Raw genomic sequence first — 12,352 nt, forward strand, 5'->3', positions numbered from 1 at the left:
ACTAAGCGCCCTTACAGGCTACACTTGTACATGTATTTTCAGATTTAACAACTTTATTACATGACAATTAAAGACCACGAATTTGACAACTTGAGAAGGAGCTTAGTACATAGTGTGCTCAAGTTGCTCACTCCGACTGTCAACCTAAGATTTGTTCATTACTTGATATACCCACTAGTAAAATGTTAACGGAAAATGTATTTTGTTTCTATAGTAAGCCATGGACGAGGGGATCCAATGAGTAATTTATCTAAAATGTGACCGGGAAAGACTAAAGGCTGAACCATGATCCACTGACTATTTGTTAGCAATAGGGCTTAAAAGTCTGGCAACGACAGACCCATTTTGATAAGAATGCCCAAGTAACGCAGCTGTAAGGACCACATTTCTGTCATATAACATTAAAAAAGTAAACAATTCAAACTTTGATTCGAATTGTGAAGTCGCTGATTTGATGAGAATTGTATGCTAACTTCCCGTATTTATATCAGAGAGATTAAGCGGCTAGAGAACAAGGAAAGGAAAGGAAAGGAAAGGAACTTTATTTAAGTGTCTAGTCGTTCTAGCGCTGAGCACTAATTGGGGACACTGTAAACTGAAATGAACAATGAAAGTAAATCAAGTCAAATGTTGGTTTTTGAGGAGAGGGGAAACCGGAGTGCCCGGAGAAAACCTCTCGGTGCAGAGAAGAGAACCAACGAACTCAACCCACATATGACGCCGAGTCCGGGAATCGAACCCGGGCCACATTGGTGGGAGGCGAGTGCTCTCACCACTGCGCCATCCCCGCACCTCAAACACCCCGACAAAGGGTCGGGTATAGAACTTTGTGCAGTTGTCAATAGGCTTTGTAATATTTTCTAGCTTCTCATCGTATTGCTTTCAAACTGTGCCCATGTTGATGCTTCTGTCACCATTACTTTATGCCTTTAGGTCTCTCAGGGAATCAATTTTGATAATAAAGCGGCCACAGACTTTTTTAAAATCGCAGACAGGAACACCAAGCAAAACCTGTCAAGGCAAGCAACCAAACCAAAGAAAAATAAAACTAATAACTGAAAAAAAAAAAGGCAAAAAGCACGACAACATGAAATCAAAGTAAAAATCATGGAGTTAAAAAGATCTTGCTTAGAACACACAAAGCGATCTCAATGGACACACTTAAAGTATCAACTGGTGATTTTAGATTTTTTTTACCTTCGTATTTACCAACGTATCAACTACCAATAAGCAAGTCACTTCTTTTCATAGAAAGGACACTCTTTATCAGACTTCAGAAAGTTAGCGTTCACATTTCTATCTTTACTTCTCGAGAGTTTCTAGAGATTAAGCTTAATCAATATGACGGACCGAGTGCCCCACACTACTGTATTTTATCTTTTCTCCGGCCCTCACCATTCCTGAAACGAAACACTTTTTCTTTTTGAAATAGTTTCTTGTTGTTGTTTCTTGTATCAACATACAGACGGAAGCTATCTCTAAAAACTTTGAATTTAAGATGCGCTTGTTGCAAATGGTGAGCGAAAACCGGAAAATCAAATCATATTATGATGATTGTATGCTAACTGCTCGTATTCATTTCAGAGAGATAATAGTAAAGTTCAGTTACTCATAATAATAAAGTTTATTCTATAAAGTGGTATGAAAGCCTTAAGGTTATGATTTGTTGGTAGGGAGCTGAGTGACAACCAGCTGAGTAAACTGCCTGGAGGTGTCTTTGATAACTATACAAAGCTAGTGAAGCTGTAAGTACTTCTAATATAAAGATTTATTCAAGCCTAGAGGCGGAGGACTCCTCTTATTTATTCTTACAATAATTTAACCTGGCTTGAACCTGAGAGCAAATCGAAAACCAGTACCTGGTCGGTGGTTATTAAAAAACAAAAACTCCTGAGTTTGATGATTTTTAAGCTTAAGCCCGCGATATGTCCAGGTAATACCGGTCATGAGATACCTTGTTTTGAAAGGTCTCAATTAACCATAACATGGATGTCCAATATCAAAGATGCTCCCGCCAAAAAAACGCGGGTTGCATCACAGAGTTTCACATTGGCGTACATTGAGGAGTGGATATACGCGCTAGAACTAATATAATTAAGCATTGTTAAAATAAGAAAAAAGATGAGATCAAGCGCATTACACTTATATTCACTTATATTTTGAAATTCTTTGTGCACTTGAACACACATGCGACATAATAAGTATTTAAAAAAAAACTCTTTCACATAAGATTAATAATTGTTTCAAAGCTGTGTTATTTTTGTTGATATCTACATTACTTAATGAGCGCATATGATGTTTGTTCTTACTTCTTATACCTCACAAGGAATGACTAAAAATCTAAATTACGAGAATACCAACTATGAAGTGATTTGTTTATTATATAGTTTTGCCTTATCTCGCTTTTTTGAGCATGGTATGAGCATTTCACCCGCTGACTTTGCCTTCATTTTGAGATTTGCTGGTTTTGATTCGAAAACCATTCATGCTTTTACCAACTCGGCCTGTGTTATATTTCCTCTTTCTCAAATACCATTAAACATGATTTAAAGCTATACTGATGATGCCACGAAAGGAATTGGTCTTATGATATTTACTGTTTTCTTTCATTTTGCTTATGATAATAGAATCACAAAAAAAGAAATGATGAATCCATTTCAATTGAAGGTTTAGTTTGGAGTAAATTTTACTATGCGCTTATAGAACATATTACTTAACGTGCGTACAGGGTAGACATGTTGTTTGTCGTGTTTTTCGTAAATTCAATTCATGAATGCGTTACTTCCTGCAAAAAAGTCTTTGTTTCTTCGTTGTCTGGAGTCTCCCATATTGGCATCAGCGATCATAGCCTCGTCTATGTTTATCGAAAACTTTCTTCTGATTTATCATCTAAAGGACACTCTTACATCTCTTATAGAAATTTTCGAAATTTTAATCGAGATAATTTTCGAAATGAAATCTCTCAACAAGACTGGTCTTTCGATGAATCTGAAGATCCAAATTTGGTTTGGTCTAACTGGAAAGCAAAATTTTTGGGCGTTGTCAATTCTCACGCTCCAATTCGAACTAGACGTGCTAAATTGAATAACTCACCCTGGATTAATTCAATTTTGAAGAATGATATGCGCTGTCGTGATGCTGCTAAGAAGAAGGCAATAAAAACAAAGAATCCTCATGACTGGGCTAATTATAGAAAATTACGAAATAAAATCAACAAAAATGTAAAAACCACTAAGGCATCCTATTATCATATTAGTAAAATCCAACTAGTGGTCTATTATCAATGCTGCGTTCTGATTGGTTGAGATACTAATAGGCTATTTGTTATAGCCCACTAGTAGCGAAAGCACCCGCCATATTTGTAATGTTTTGGCGTCAAAAAAGGATTAAAGTCTAGCTTTAACTAGCGAAAGATGTTTTGTCTCGATATTTTTTTGACCAACTAGTTGGATTTTACTAAAACAATTATTCCTCTCGCCCTCATGGCCTCACAGTCAATAGCCCATTCGGCCTTCGGCCTCGTGGGCTATTGACTCAGAGCCCATTCGGGATAGGAATAATTGTTAAATAGTCTTATTCAATCCGAAGGAAACTCTCGAAGGACTTGGAAACCAGCTGGCAAAGGAAGTCAATGTAAATGATATATCTCTCTGTAATTCTAACGAGATTTCCAATACCTTTAACGAACATTTTTCAACTATTGGGCCCAGACTAGCCCGCGAAATACCTTCTACTTCGGACGAAGTGTCTACTTATTTAAACAATTTTCCTGAAAACTTCAACAAATTGTTTTTCGTCCAACTACTAGCAGTATTGTTTTTACTCATCTAAATAGATTGTCGAAAACTAAATCTACTGGGTTAGACAATATCTCTGTTAATTCGTGAGTGTGCTGATGTTATTTCAGTTCCGTTATGTGATCTGTTTAATAAATCTTTTGAAAGGTGTCAATTAACCATAACATGGATGTCCAATATCAAAGATGTTCCCGCCAAAAAACGCGGGTTGCACCACAGAGTTTCACATTGGCGTACATTGAGGAGTGGATATACGCGCTAGAACAAATATAATTAAGCATTTTCCTGAAAACGTCAACAAATTCTCTTTTCGTCCAGCTACTAGCAGTATTGTTTTCACTCATCTAAATAGATTGTCGAAAACTAAATCTACTGAGTTAGACATTTCAGTTGTCGCCAAAGTGTCGAGAGGATTGTGTACGATCAGTTGTACAACTTCTTAAGTAACGAGGGAATCATCTCTAAACAACAATCCGGTTTCCGGTCTTTGCACTCAACTGTTAGTGCTCTTCTTGAAGCCACTGACAGTTGGGCGTTTAATATGGATCGTGGCTACGTAAATGCCGTAGTGTTCCTCGACTTAAAAAAGGCCTTCGACACTGTTGATCATGAGATACTATTAACTAAAACGAGTCAATACGGAATTCAAGGGAAATCGCTTGATTGGTGTAAAGCATATTCGACGAATCGCATACAACGGTGCTCCGTTAACGGTTGTCTCTCTGATTTTACCACTCTTAAAAGCGGTGCGCCACAGGGAACGATCCTTGGCCCTCTTTTATTTCTAATTTTTATTAATGATTTGCCTAACTGTCTATCGTTCAGCGTTCCTAGAATGTATGCTGATGATACACATATTACTTATGCTGGCTCTGATTTACATCTGATTCAGTCTAGTATATCTCATGACCTTGAAAAGCTAAGCAAATGGCTTGTGTGTAACAAACTTACTTTGAACGCTACAAAGACTGAATTTATGTTGATCGGATCCAGGCAAAGGTTAAGCACTCTATCTGATACTCTTGAACTCTCCATTGATAATGTTCCAATTGAAAAAGTTTCCTCAGTGAAATCACTTGGAATTTATGTTAACGAAAATCTAACATGGCATTTCCACGTTGATAAACTGTGTAAAAAGATTGTCCGCAATTGGAGCCATTAAACGAGTTAAGCCATTTGTGCCTCAATCAACCTTACAACTCACTAGTTCAACCCCATCTTGATTACTGCAGCCTAGTCTGAGGTAATTGTGGTAAAACATTATCTAGCAAGCTACAAAAACTACAGAGCCGTGCTGCACGAGTGATAACTTCATCGAGCTATGACGGCACGCTGATGTTAATTCCTTGTTTCACAAACTCAGCTGGAAAGACTTAAATTCTCAACGTCAAATTCAGAAAGCTTTAATGGTTTTCAAGTCTTTAAATGGTCTGGTTCCCGAATATCTCACGACTAAATTTTGTAACGCGAAATGTATCAAACTATGCCATGAGGGATTCGGCAAATAAACGTGTTGTTCCCTTTCCGAGAACAAACAACATGAAAAATAGTTTTAGTTACAGCGGCGCAACTCTTTGAAACAGTTTACATCGTAACATTAGGGAATCTAGTTCCATAGATCAATTTAAACGCCTTCTCTATCAAAATTTTTAACTACACGGCATTCATGGAAATCAGGTCTGTAGGTAGCTTATTTTGTAAATTAATGTAATAATAGGATTAGGATTTTAGATTTTAGGATTTTAGAATTTTTTTTTTGGAATTGTACCTGATGAATTTCTTTACCGTGTATAAATCAAGTAAATAAATAAAATAAATAAAAAGTGAAGTATTAAGATTCCATGGCGAAGGAAACAATTTCTTGGCGAAATCCCTGGAGGGACAACTCTATCACGTTACGCGCGGATAACAATGATGGTTCCTCGTGATTTTGCAAACTCCCTGCAAACTCCCTGCAGGGGCAACAATGCGCCCTTCCCCTATCTCAATCAAAACAATGTTGTTTATGATATAACGAATACATCAAATTTTTTTTATGTATTTAGACTAGGGTGTAGTTTGGTCTCCGTGAAAATGATTATCATGCACACTACAAATCAACACGAGAAATTTGGAAAGAAGCCTGAAAATTCTGGGTTTGATAGCTTACAGTCATGGGCTCGAGTCCGGTTCAAGCCTGGATTGTTTTGCAACTGCACAAGTTGCTTTGTAACTGCGTCGATCACTTTCACTGAGGCCCACAGTCTCAGTCACAAATGTTGTAACGCAAACGGAAATTTACCACCCCCCCCCCCCCCCCAATAATGTACATGTTTATGGATTCTAGTGCAAAAATCAACCGGGAAAAGCAACATCGAAGGGAGGGAGGAGGAGGAGGGGTACGTTATTAATAGCTTTGAAGTGATTTACGCGCTGTTTTAGCGAGGTCGTACAAGTGTTTATGACCGAAGTTCTCTGGTTGTTGAATGACAATGACAATTCACATAACATTACTAATGTGTTCTGTAAAGATTGCTTTTGTGGTACTTTTACTATTAAAATACGTTCAAACAAATCCGTTAAAATTGTTAGAAAGAGTTGATTTGTTGGTAACACAAACGACAAGAAGGCCTGCACCAGCATAATGGCATTTAAACACTGTATCGATGATGTGACAAGGGCAAAAGCTCTTTACTTAAGCTGCGTCGTGTTTGAGAAGTTTCTCGAAAAGAAGGTGCAAGTTCAAGCTAAGTGAAAGACAAAGAAGGCAACTCCTTCACTGGTTCAGGGTCTTTAAGAAAAAAACACGGGACCTTTAACTTTAAAAGATAAATGGAAGAGGCCGGAATTAAACGAAGTGAGGTTTTAACGATGACAGTTTCACGTTACCTAAATTCAGCGAGATACATTCGTTGATGGACACTTTGATTGACTGTTTCAGTTGGCTGGAAAAGATGTTAGCCGCCTCTGGATGCAGGATGGAAACTCTTGTCAAAATTTTGCATTAGTAAAAGCGGCAATTGAGCGTGTAATTAACACCGTGATCAAACTTCCACCCCAAAGCACAGACTTAATAGGCTCCTTCAAAAACAAGCCGGGGATCGGAAAAAGGGAAGTGAAACTTTGACGTTTGAAGAGTTTAAAGCTCGTATAATAAATACCTTTTCTACTATGCCAGTAGTAATCGTAAATAGGTTGATAAACTCTATATCAAAAAGAATGGACGGTTTCATCAGAAAGAGGGGTCCTTGTATCAAGTATTAGTTATCTCCCATTTTATGTTATCTGGCTTACGACTGTAAATTTCTTTTTGGTGTGTAAGTACTATACCCTCTTACACCAGTGGAAAGTGTAGAAAAAGGTTGTTGGTTACATCATTTCCGGCGTTAAATAAGGTTGCAACTACTAATTTAAACGATGTATCTTGTACGTACGGTTCGATGGAATACTTTGAAGAGTCTTTAAGACTGCCAGATCTTTTCGGGGAGGTATCAGATCTCCGACTCAACTGTGGCAAAACAGACGCCCTATGGATTGGCAAGAATGTATACAGTGATCTTAAATGGGCTAAAGGAAAGGTTAAAGCTCTTGGTGTTTGGTTTCGTCGGATCCAAATATAACAGTATATAGTGGAAAAAGTGAAAACAACGAACCTCAGACGGCAACGGATTTGCAAATTTCGATATGGTAGAAGGTGTCAAGTTCACAATTTTGTTGTCTACTTCCTTACCTAGTATCCAATTTCCCAACGAACTTCGCAACGTGGCGCGGTAAAGTAATGTGAAATCAACTGTGACACTGCTTACAACCCTACAACGAAAACTTCACATCGCTTTGGACACATGAAACAATTCTTACTTGCGCGCGTAAGGGCACCGAGTCATAAATCATGCTAGATTGTAGTCTTGTACTGTGTAGCAAAATACCCAATGACAAGCACGTGTCGGTGTTTTGATTGAGCAATGCACAATAGCAGGCACATGGAGCTGGTTAAAGCATTGGTCACAAGATACTTTCTAGTGAATGAAAGAAAAGTAGATTTAAAGTGCGGGTTAAAGATGAAGCACCCTCCCCTTTCTGCCCTCCTTCTTCCTTTCTCAGTCCACCCTTTTGCCAGTCTTTTCTCCTTTGTTCGCCATCCTTCTCCCTTTATGCCCCTCGGTTTCCTAGGGCGGTGTCAATTTTGACATGATAGTCAATCGCTTTTTTCACGTGTAAGTCGGAGTACTGGTCATATCATATGAAATATCATATATCTTTATTTACCTTCGGATCTTTAGAGTAGCTTAGTGTAGCTTATATCTCCGAGAATTTACCCTCCAAATCATGATACACCATAGAAGACAGACCACAACACCGGGAACTACATGCCCTACTCTTTGCGACAAGTGTTCGGGTTCTTTTACGTCCCACAGGATTATGAACATTGAAGGGTTGTGAGACGGGACCTCCGGCTTATCGTCCTTATTCGAGAGGATAAACAGGTGGCGGCACCTGTTTGCTATTTAGGGCCACCCTACACCCTGTGTGTGTCTACGTTCTCTGCTGGTGAGAAGTCTTCATTTGAGTTTTCTGAATAGCTCGTAAGATCTGGCTCATACATGTATAGACTCCGTGCGGTAATTATTTACCGCGTGTCATACAGTGCTGGGTACCCTCTGTCAACAAATGCTTTCTTTGCTGAGTTGTCTGACTACATGGAGTCCATCGTATTGGCCCCTGAAAAACTGGTCATCATGGGATATTCCGATATCCATGTGGACGTGGCTGGTGACAGGGATGCAAGTAAGCTGGATGATTTATTTGAATCTTTTGGTCTTCAGCAGCATGTGAAGGTGGGCTACTCACATCCATGGACACACACTGGATCTGATTGTAACGCACTAATGGCAATCTGTAATCTCTGCAGCACAGGTAGACCGCTTATTCTCAGAGCACGTTGCTGTAATGTGCAGTCTTCAAGTGCTTAAGCCAGCCACTTCTGTTATCAAGGAACATAAGTACAAAAATCTTAAATCCGTTAACATTAATCAACTATGGAAAGATTTTACAGACTCTGAATAGCGTACTAAACCGCCTATGATTGGCTGTTACAAATCTACTCTTACGGACGTTCTGAACCGTCACGCCCCTCTCAAAACCAGGGCTGTAGCTGTAAGGCGACGCCTACCATGGTTAAATGAGGACACAAGAGAGGCTAAGAGAGCTAGGCGCGGGGCTAACAAGCGCTGGAGAAGGACGAAGTCTTCATCACACTTTGAATGCTATAAGAAATGCAGGAACCGTGCTACTTATTTATTGAACAACGCCCGCATGGCGTTCTATAAAGATTGCAAAGAGTAAAACAGTGGCGATCAGAGTAAACTATTCAGGGCTACGAAGAGGCTGGTGAAGCAAGATTCTGCAGTCCAGTTCCCACCACACGATGATGAATATCTACTGGCTAACGCTATGAAGAATTTCTTTGTCAAGAAGGTATCTGATATTCGGTTGGATCTTGATAGTACTGCACGGCGTTCTTCTAGATCCTCAAAATATTACTTTGATCGTCCTATGAGAGACTCATTCAGCTAGTTTCAGCTTTTAAACAATGATGATGTGATAGAGCTGGTGAAGAAATGTGCTAAGAAGTACTGTGCTTTGGACCCAATGCCAACTCTTTTAGTAGCAGAGTGTATTGATGTGATTCTGTCTGTAATTAATATAAACAGATGATCAATCAGTCTCTGGAGACCAACTATTTTCCTGATTCATAGAAGGAAGCCGTAGTAAATCCTCTGCTCAAGAAAAATGGCCTTGATCTTCTGTATAGAAACTATTGCCCAGTTAGTGATCTTTTTTATGTGTCCAAATTGAAAGAACGCTCGGTATCAGATAAGCTGCTTTTGCATATGGCTTCCAATGGTCTGTATCCTGCTTTGCAGTTGTCGTATAGGCAACACCATAGTACCGAGAATGCTCTTTCAAAGGTGAAGAATGACACTTTTATGAATATGAACAAGGGTCATATAACTTTGCTGGTTCCTTTAGGTTAACGTGCAGCTTTCGATACCGTTGATCACGGTATTTTGATCATGAGTCTTTAATCAAGGTTTGGCGTCTCGGGTGAACTCTTGGAATGGTTTTTAGTATACTCAAGGAAAAAAGTCAACCCGTACGTATATCGGTCAATGGGACACTCTCTGGCCGTTTTTCCTTGCAGTATGGTGTTCTCAGGGATCCTGTCTCGGTGCTGTATTGTTTATCTCTTACGCATCCAAGCTTGTTAAGACTGTAAATGCACATCTACCTGACGTTCATTGCTATGCGGATGATTCTCACCTTTTAAAACCTAATTCACAAGCAAGTCAGGATGAGGCAGTTATAGCAATGCAACACTGTACAGAAGACATACGTCAATGGATGCTGACTGACCGGATTAAGCTAAATGATGATAAAAGTGAATATTTACTTATGAGAACAAGACAGCAACTGTCTAAGATTAGCGCAGGCTCTCTTGTTGTTGGGTGACCATCAGATTATTCCAGCTCAACAGGCTAAGAATTTGGGCTGCTATTTTGATCAGCAACTTAGTATGGAGAACAAAAATCAATAAAATTTGTAGTGCACTACATTAGATGCACAAGAAATTATCTATCAACTGAATCAACGAAGAAGTTAGTGTATGCTCTAGTTACTAGTAGAATTGACTCTTGCAATAGTTTATTATGTGGCCTGCCGCAAAAAAAAAAAAAAAAAAAAAAAAAAGCGTGTCCAAAACATAACCGCGAGACAAATTTGAACTGTGTCCCGCTTAGATCATATGTCGCCTGTGCTTTTCAAGCTTCGCTTGCTGCCAGCGAATTAGAATTAGATTTAAGGTACTAGTAATTACATTAACAGCTATTCACGGGCTTTTGCAGGAATATATAAATAATTTAATTGGTATTAAGAGTACATCGCGCTATTGTTTGAGATCAAGCGATGATCTCCTCTTTGAGTTGCCACGAGAGAGAACTAAGAGAACATTGCAGGACAGGGCTTTTTGTATTGCCGCCCCAAAGCTATGGAACTCGCTCCCCTGCAAAATTTGCAGCATTAGAACTTTAGAACAATTTTAAGAATATGTTACAAACGCATTTATTTAGTTTACATAATGGTTGGAGTCCAAAAAATCGACCAAAGCAAAACAGTGATGGTAATACAGTCCCACTAGCTCCCACTGTTCGATGGTCCTTGGGTTAGGGTTAGGGTTAACTAAAAGCCGTTAATTTTTTTTTGTTTGTTTGTAGGTCGTTGTCGGAAAACCAGCTGAAAGTTCTTCCTGACGGCATTTTTGATAAGAATACCGAGCTGAGGGAGCTGTAAGGACCAAACTTCTGTTACATAACATTGGAGAACAACTCAAAACTGTTGTAATAACTTTAAAGAAAGCAAGCCATATTACTGAATGCCCTCACAGGTTACACTTGCTCACGTATTTCTAGATTTAACGAGGTTATTACATGACAAACAAAAAAATCTGACAACTTCAGAAAGGTGCTTACACAAAAATCCCAAGTTGCCTACTTCCGACTGGAAACTTAAGATTTGTTCATTACGTGATATACCCACTGGTGTATGGTTTCCTCGGCCAGTGTCGATTTCAATATACTAGTCGGCTTTCGATCCTTAATAGAACATGGATGAGGGGACCCAATAATTAATTTATGTAAAATGTGAACGGAAAAACTAAAGGCTGAGCCATGAACCATTGATGACGAACACTATTTCGTAGTACAGGGCTTCAAAGTCTGGCAAAGACAAACATGTATATAGGGCCACTGATCTGCCATTTTTAACTTACTGACATGTTGCTGGGATCCCAAGAAATCGACCAAAGCAAAACAGTGAAGGTAATATAGTCTCACTAGCTCCCACCGTTCGATGTTCCTTGAAGTCTTTGGGTCTTGCAAAGAGCTGGTAAAGTTTGAATTGTCACTAAAGCTGTAAACTTTGTTTTTTGGTTTGTAGGTCGTTGTCGAAAAACCAGCTGACAGATATTCCTGACGGCATTTTTGATAAGAATACCCAGCTAGCCCACCTGTAAGGACCAAATTTGCTTTAAATATCATTGGAAAACAACTAAAAGCTTTTGTGATAAGTTAAAATAAAGCATATTACTAAATGCCCTCACAGGCTACACTTGTACATGTATTTACAGATTTAACAACGGTATTAAATGACCGCAAAGAATACGAATCTGACAACTTGAGAAGATGCTTACATAGAGTGCTGAAGATGCCCACTCCGACTGTCAGCCTAAGATTTGTTCATTACTTGATATACCCACTAGTAAAGTATTTTGTTTTTATAGTAAGCCATGGACGAGGGGATCCAATGAGTAATTTATGTAAAATGTGACCGGAAAAGACTAAAGGCTGAACCATGATCCACTGACTATTTCTTAGCAATAGGGCTTAAAAGTCTGGCAACGACAGACACTTTTTGATAACAATGCCCAAGTAACGCACCTGTAAGGACCACATTTCTGTCATATAACATTGAAATACAATTCAAACTTTGATTCGAATTGTGAAGTCGCTGATTTGATGAGA

The sequence above is a fragment of the Montipora foliosa genome, chromosome 5 (genome assembly GCF_036669935.1).
Source record: "Montipora foliosa isolate CH-2021 chromosome 5, ASM3666993v2, whole genome shotgun sequence".
NCBI lineage: Eukaryota > Metazoa > Cnidaria > Anthozoa > Scleractinia > Acroporidae > Montipora > Montipora foliosa.